This window comes from Euprymna scolopes, chromosome 46 (assembly GCF_053919585.1).
Source record: "Euprymna scolopes isolate OS-2025 chromosome 46, ASM5391958v1, whole genome shotgun sequence".
NCBI lineage: Eukaryota > Metazoa > Mollusca > Cephalopoda > Sepiida > Sepiolidae > Euprymna > Euprymna scolopes.
The window spans coordinates 90,733,095-90,741,787 of record NC_136527.1 but is presented as its reverse complement, the minus strand read 5'-3'; the positions used below and the strand labels follow the sequence as shown (position 1 = coordinate 90,741,787).

Below are 8,693 nucleotides of genomic sequence, written 5' to 3'. Positions count from 1 at the left end.
TTGAAATTAACAATATTTTAAAAATAAACATTTATATATATATATATATATATATATATATGTTTATTTTTAAAATATTGTTAATTTCAATGTATACCATTTTTGTTTAATGGGTTGAGACTGTTATGATAAAAACTGAATCACCGTTAATTTCGAATGAAGCTCAATGTATCTATTTTATAGGTGCAGAGCATATATAGTAAAAAACACTGTTGAAATTTAAAGACTGTTTTTGTAACTTTTGTTTCATCTTAGATTTCTTCATTAGAGCTGTTTTGTTAATGGCAATTTTATGATTTTATGTGTTCATAAAAATTTCCTGATTCCCACAAACTCATCAGATGTTGTTTCCATTCGATGTTACCAACAAAAAGTTGATTTTGTACATGATAACATGATATAAACCCAGTGTTTGCGGAAGGAAAATTTCATCCCCATGTTGTTACAAGTCGGCCATAGTTTAGATGAGATAAGTCATTGGTACTGTCAGTTTCAAACCTGACAATAGGGGACTGTTTTAGGTCCCCCATATCAAGCTCTCTTCATAAATATTGGCTGAACAGTTTGACATGAAGACCTAAAACAGTTCCCTATTGTCAGGTTTGAAACCAATGGAACCGATGACTTGTTTAACTTTTCTGAAAAAAATATAAATATGATGCTCTTATTTGTAAATTTTTTTCATTATAATAGAGTACTCTGCTGGAATTCTTTTTTTCCTAAATATAACTAAGTGTATCTCTCTCTATATATATATACATCTTTCTACATTAAACTCTATATAATACGCTCCTCCTTTATTTAGAATTCGATAAAACTCCCCCAATATCATCTATAATTTTATTTGATCTATTTCGTTCCTAATGAATCCCGCGCTAGGCACCGCATCTCCACTATGTTACCTAGCATCTTCTCTACTCTTCTGATGAGAAGCATTAGGTTTCGAAATGCCTTGGCATAAAGAGTCCCTTTCATCTTCCAACTAATCGTTTGTATTCCCTTATTGAATAAATGAACTAATCTATATTTACCAATATATAGTTTTTGTGAATTCATTTACCATTCTTGTTGTTCTCCTATATAAGCTCCAATGATACTTGTTGAGCTTTATATTGTACAGATAAGTCTCTTCTTCTATGAATTGAGCTCACTCTTTTCTTCTAACGCACTAAGCTATATATATATTACAAAGGAGTCACCGGAAGCCACTCGGGGATAAGGGTTAATTGGTATACATTAGTCAATAAGATTATTTCGTAGTAATCATAAGTAGTGGAAATTTTTTAAATTGGATTACTTAAGGTGAACGGTCCATTAAGAACTTGTTTACATTAGACTTGAAGACAAATTGTAGTCAGCTGGAAAGCAAGCAAATAGAAGAGTTCCACAGGCATGCAGTTCTAAGAAAGAAGCTTTGTTCATGGAATGTACATTTAGGTTTGCCTAATTTTTTTTTTACGCGGTGATCACCACTTATCAAGGCCTGGAAGCCACTCAGGGATAAGGGTTCTTGCAAGTACATTACGTTAGTGTGGAGATTTAATGAAGTGTTTACTTAAGAGGACGGTTCATTAGGAATTTGTTAACGTTGGACTTGAAGACATCCAGGTTGAAGCAGGCAGACGGAACAGAGTTCCACAGGCGTGCAGTTCTAAGAAAGAAGCTTTGCTCATGGAATCCACGTTTTGATTTAGGCACAGATAAAGAGTGGGGGAAATTTTTCACAGTGGATTCAGCTAGACGGGTGTTTTTCGTGAAATATTGGCGAGGGGGACCAGAGATTGGAGTTCATATGAGCACCTGCCATGGAAATAACAAGGATATGCTCGCAAGGTCTCTTCTGTGGGAGAGAGGTTTTTACGAGATCAATATCATTTTGAAGCTTGACACTTCAGATGACAAATATCGAAAAGGGCATCCCCCACTAAGCCACAAAGTTTATTTTGTACTCTATCAAGGCAGGATAGGCTGTTTTTAGCAGCTCCTGCCCAAATATGGCAGCAGTATTCCATCCTTGGACGTACTTGGCTTTTATATAGATTGAGTGTGGGAAATTATTGATAGTGGTTTTGGCTAGACGAGTATTTTTCATGAAAGTTTAGCAAGTAAGGACCATAGATTGAAGCTCAGATAGGCACTTGCCATGAAAATAATGATAAAGCAGAGACAAGCCCGCAACGTCTCTTTTGTTGGAAAGAAATTGCAGGGAAGAGAAAAGGGCATCTCCACACTAAGATATGGAGTCTATTTTGGATTCTGTCAAGGCAGCTCCTGCCCAGATTTGGCAACAGTACACCATCCTTGGCCGTACCTGGCTTTTATACATGTAGAGAATTGCATCAGGAGTGAGATATCTACTGGAGCAGTAGAAGGATCCTACCATTTTTCCAGCGACTTTGGCAACAGATTTGATGTATGTTGTGTTTGGTAAGAATTTAATAAGTGGTGATATCTATGTAAAAAACAAAAACAAAAAACCAATAAATACAAAACAAGTTTAGAAATACACATTGAATAAAAGCTTTATTGGAGTTAGAATAAAATCCAAAAAATTGAGTAATTGAAACCGAATTTAAAAGTAGATTTAATAATCATATGATCTGGAATATGAAAATAATACTGGAAATTTAACAAAGAGAATATGGCGTGTAATAGACAAAGTATCCTGGTTATCTCAGATTAATTGCGTGTTATCAAAAAAGATAAATCTTAAATCTTAATTAAAGATAATCATATGTAAATGATAACATTTGTTCATAATTTTATGTGCATATGTATATTAGAAAGTTTGACTTATGTCCAGATAACCTACATCTAAAATATCAAGTGTTTAGACCCAAAATTGGCAGAGGAGTTTGGTAGAATCTGCAAAGGTCAACTCTTCCAACCTTGATCTCTTGGCAAACAAATTGTTGCACCAAAACTGATTAAAAAGCTTGCTGCATGTCTGCGTAAAATGTTCGACGGAGGCAACACATTTTTACGAGATCAATATCATTTTGAAGCTTGACACTTCAGATGACAAATATCGAAAAATTGGCCAAAAACATTAATTTCTTCACCCTCAACTGGGCACTTTTTTACAGGGAGGGGGTCGCTTTTTTCGCTGATATTTTTGAAAGTCATCGTCTCTTTTTGAATGACTAGCCTTAATTTAAACCTTTGTCACTTTCAGTTTGGTGATGGATGCAACGGTAAAGACGTCACTTTTTTTCACGTTCTTTTTCTCCTTTGGGGTTAGGGTTCCTGCCTGCCTGCCTACTACCACTTTCTTTTTGCTCAACACACCTCCAAACACCCGGGCAATACTAGGCACCCAGACTAGTTTTTTATAAAAAAATAAAATAATGTTTGGAGGTTGAGCAAAAAAAAAAAAAAAAAAGTGGTAGTACGCAGGCAGGCTCGAACCCTAACCCTGAAGGAGGAAAAGAATGTGAAAAAAAGTGACGTCTTTACTGTTGCATCCAGCTAGTCAGATGTTTACCGGAAGAGATTTGTTCGTTTTTTTTATTTCATAAGTTAGGACACAAATAATGCTATCAGTAAGTTACACGAGCGGTTTATAAAAACATACTTTTAGGTTTTTTTGTTCTTTTTTTTGGGGGGGAGTATTCAATTAAAAAACTTGTATAGTTTTTAGCATGTGCTTCTGCAGTTTAATTAACCGTTTTTCTTTAAGTAACGCACCGACATTAACCGAACAGGAGCACCGTTTAATATTTCACAAACATTCTGTTTACATTGAGAGGGGTGGTGGAGATGCTCCTCCATCGCCCCCAATGTAAACTAATTTTTTTTCATTATTCTCAACATCAACACAGACGAATTTATCAACGTATAAATTTTATTTGCAATTAAACTTTTTACCCATCGAGAAAGAGAGAAAGACGTTACTTGTAGGAGTTGTTTGGTGTGTGGCATGTCAAAGATGCTGATTATGCTAGACTACTGTTGGTCTACTCTCTTCTTTCCCTGTTGTTATTTTTTAATCAAATGGAAACTAATTCAGAAGTTCAAGTGCAACGTGAACCGACATATTGCTGCCCAAATCCCTACATAGTGCCCCAGTAGTTGCTGACCCTGATACAACCACTGAGAGACAATGCGCGGATCTTCACTACTAACTTTTCTTTCTTCAACTTTACAACATGGCAAGAAAGAAGAAAAAAAAGAAAAAAAAAGAGGTACAAAATACTGAGGATGGAGTTTGACTCCGAAATATATTTAAATTATTAATTTCAAACAAGTAAAATGTTTGTTTATTTTCTTAATATTGCGCTATGATTTGGCTTTCAAGCGCATCTGATGCATATTTTATTTATAGTAAACTAGCGGTGGGTAACCGGCATTGCCCGGGTGTTTAGAGGTGTATGTGCTCGGGCAGGGGGGGGGGGTAATCAAAGCATAAGAATAAGCAAAGTAAATATTTTTAAATATGAAATAGTAAATTATTAAATATTTTGTGTTGCATTATTCATAACTCCTGACCTTGGAATGTAAACATTTTTTTGTTTTCGTTTTAAATACAATTCTGGCGATTTTCATGGGACACAAAAATCAACACCTCTGCTTTCAAATGTACATCGTCATGTCAAAGTTGTATTTTATGATAAATATTAAATACTCATTGTATTTTAACTAGTATATATATTTTCTATTACCAGAAATAATGCTTAGGCTTACAAACGTGAACATTTCTCTTAGAATATGGATATTTACAATATATTTTATTTGCTTAAAACCTAGATTGATTTATTTTATAATAATAATAAATATTAATATTCATTAAATTTTTAGTAATATATTTTTTCTATTTCCAGGAATAATACACATTTATTTTTGCATAGAACATAGAGATTTAAAATATATGAAATATGATGACATTTGACCTCTGGCAAATTATTTCTAAATTTTTTATATTTATTCGTTTATTTATAGAGTGAATTATAATCATGTCAGATTAAGAGAAGGAAGACGTTTTAGTATTTTTAAAGTCATTTATCCAGCTTATTTATAGAGTAATTAGTATTTTATAATAATTTTATATTAATATGAAATATTCATTACTTTGTTTTGTGATAAGTACAATTCTGGTAATTTTTATGGAACACAGGAATGTAGATCAAAATCCATCTGGAATGTGCGTGTGTACACACCTCTGCTATCAAATGTGCATCACCACGTCTCCATATCCAACATCTATCTATATATATCTATATATATATATATATATATATATATATATATATATATATATATATATATATAACCTTGTATATTAATATTAAATATTCATTGCATTTTTACTAATCTCAAGAATGAGAGTTCAATAGAAACGTTTTAATTTGAATAAAATACGCATCAAGTGCACTTGAAAGCCAAATCACGTAGTATTAGGAAAATAAACAAATATTTTACTTGTTTGAAATTGATCACAAATATATTTCAGAGGTATACTCCATCTTCAGTGTGTTGTTTTGTTTCTTTTTTTCTTTTTCTTCTTCCTTGTCATGTTGTAAATTTGGAGCCAGAAGTCTGTATAGAGCCGCGTGTTGTATCTGGCGGTTGTATTTTGAAATGTTTGAACTGTGTGTAGGTAACACAATCTTTTTTTTCTATTTTCAGGAACAATGCTTAGGCTTACAGACAAGAAATCTTTTTCGTGCGAGGTATGTAACTCTAGGTTCATCAAGCAGTCAAATCTGCGAAGACACATGCGCATACATGATGGCGTGAAACCATTTACTTGCAAAATCTGCGGGTATTCATTTTCACTGAAATCAAACATGAACGCGCACATGCTTGTACACACTGGCAGGAAACGCTTTCCGTGTGAAACGTGCGGATCATCATTTTCACATCAATCGGATTTAACGAGGCATGTGCGTGTACACACTGGTGAGAAACCATATTCGTGTGAAATCTGCGGCACTTGTTTCTCGCAGCAGTCGAGCTACAAAACGCATGTGCGAATACATACGGGCGAGAAACCATTTCGATGTGATGTTTGCGGGTCTTCATTTGCGCGTAAACAAAACTTGAAAAGACATGTGCAGATACACACGAGAGACGACATGCGTGTGGTCTAAAATGTCAAGAGGAAATAAAAATGATTTGATACAAATAAACTACTTGCAAGCGTCATTGCGTCTGTTTGATCGTCAAATGACGAGATCAGAAGAAAGAAAAATGTGAGTCCATGGATTCTTTATAGAGCTGACATAAAACGGGGCATGTGGTTAAGTGACGAGATCAGAGAAGGAAGAAAGAAAAGAAAAACGAATTCCTGGATTCTTTATACAGATACAAACTAGAGACGGCATGAAAGGGTGCTAAAATGTTAAAATGCATTACATGGTATTAAGATCTCTGATCGTGTGATGTAAAATAAAAATGCTTTGTGTCAATCGTTAGGTTACAAGATCAAAGAAGGAAAGATGCATGTATGGGAGGAGATGTAGAATTGGAGAAGGCAGTTAGTCAAGTGTTTGACAGTTACAGACAGAGATGCTGGGAATTGAGTTAAGAGGAGTTAGTGAGAATCTCAGACAATTTTTTTTTTTTTGCATCAGTGAGTACACACTGGAGAGAAACCATATTCCTTTTGTCCCTTTCTCTCTCTCTCTTCTAACATTTCTCTTTCCTCACCCTTCTCTCTCTTTCTCCTCACCCTTCTCTCTCTCCTCACCTTTCTCTCTCTCTCTCTCTCTCTCTCTCTCCTCACCTTTTTTTTTTACACAGTGGTCACCACTTATCAAGGTCCGGAAACCACTCAGGGATAAGGGTTATTGCAAGTACAGTGTGTTATTGTGGAGATTTAATGAAGTGTTTACTTAAGTGGGCGGTTCATTAGGAATTTGTTAACGTTGGACTTGAAGACATCCAGGTTGTAGTCAGGTGGGAAGCAGGCAGAGGGAACAGAGTTCCACAGGCATGCAGTTCTAAGAAAGAAGCTTTGTTCATGGAATCTACATTTTGATTTAGGGACAGGCTCTTTCTCTCTCCTAACCCCTCTCTCTTTCTCTCTCCTAACCTTTCTCTCCTCATATTTCTCTCTCTTCTCACTTTTCTCTCTCTCTCTCATCTCATCACCTTAATTAGCTTTATTGTCACAATGGCCTTTATCTTCCCAACATAATTGACAGTTTCCGTAGCTACTAATGTGACTATATATCATGTTATTTTTTTACTCTCTATAATTATGTTTAAAATAAAATACATTATTATAACAGCAGCGAACTATCAAAATTAGCATATTTGACTTTATTTATAGTAGTGTTTGAATATATGGTTAAGTGGCAGTTTTAGTCATTTACAACTTTTTTAAAACTTCACCGCTCATTCATTTTTAAACCAAATTTCAAACAATTATTACACTTTATAGATCAGGATTCTTATATACATTAGCCGTGTGTGGGAGGATTAACGGCACTCAGATGTAGAATTTGAGTCAGTCAAGTGTTTGCAAGACAGAGATGTTGGGAATTGAGTTAAGAGGAGTTGGTGAGAATCTCAGACAATTTTTTTGCATCACAATGGGTAGCTGTTCTGTACAGGTCCTGGACTTTATAACTTTGCAGGCAAAGAGCAAAAGATCTTTCTCGTGTTGACACAAAAAATTATGTGCTGGAATGCTAAAAGAATCAATATTTTTATGAAGCAATTCTGGTTTCTGATTGGTTGCTAGCAGAACATGACTCAATTTGATTCGTCAATGCCTATCGCCAGTGTCTACAAGTAGAACGTTGCAACTTTCGGTAATCATACCCTCTAAAATATTGCAAAATGCAGTCTTTAGATTCATAGTCAAATACAAGTTATTAAAATGTCTGAAATACGAAATAAAAGAAAGAAACAAATCTAGTGGCCCAACGAAAAAATATCTTAAGAAATTCTTGGAAACAATACCTGGAAGACCAAGGTGTAATAAAATACAGATTTCAGCCATAAAGGGAACAGCGTCTATTCTAAAAAGAACCGTCGGATATAAATCCAAATCATAATGAAATCAAGTGTTAGATCCAGAAGGAGTTAGTTCCCTTGATCTCTTAAAAAATTATCAAGTAAAAATTATAAAAAAAGTGAAATAACTCATAACGGAATCAAATGTTAGCTCCAGGAGAGAGACCCTTGATCTCTTAAAAAATTATCAAGTATAAATAAAAATTAAAAGCCATATTCTTGTAAGAATTCTTGTCCTGGAATCCAGTAAACTAAAGAGACCAAAACAAAAAATATACTAAACATAAGATATCCTTAGAAGACCATGGGATTGCAGCCATAGATGGAAATAGAAAATGAATTTCTGGTTTCTGATGGTAAAGTATTCTATCAAAATCAAAGCGAAACTCCAATTGAAAGGTAGAAGTTATTTTCCTTTTTTTTTTTTGAATTACATTTTCACCCCAAACAAGGCACATTGCCACTTTGGTGTAGGGGGCTACTATCAGGGGCAACAACTACTGGGGTACTATGTTGGGATTTTGGCAGCAAGATGTCGGTTCACGTTACACTTGAACTTCTGCATGGCAGTACTGTTGGGGAAGCAGGGACCTGGAATGGAATTCCAGAGTCTAGCGGTTCTAGGGAAGAAACTATTGGAGTAAAAAGATCTTTTACATCTAGGGATCTCTACAGTGTGGGGGTGGGATTTAGCAGCCTGTCGGGTTTGTCGAGGGTGCTCACATCGTGGG

General features: G+C 34.8%; 1 long non-coding RNA gene across 1 annotated transcript in view; it reads left to right on the top strand.

Moving 5' to 3' along the window:
• The window catches only part of LOC145270627 (uncharacterized), a 16,135-nt gene extending 7,959 nt beyond the window's left edge, over window positions 1–8,176 (top strand). Inside the window, exon 2 of the long non-coding RNA XR_013865477.1 lies at window positions 5,626–8,176. This is a non-coding gene — a long non-coding RNA (uncharacterized LOC145270627). The remainder of the gene's footprint in view (window positions 1–5,625) is intronic.
• Window positions 8,177–8,693: the final 517 nt, after the last annotated feature.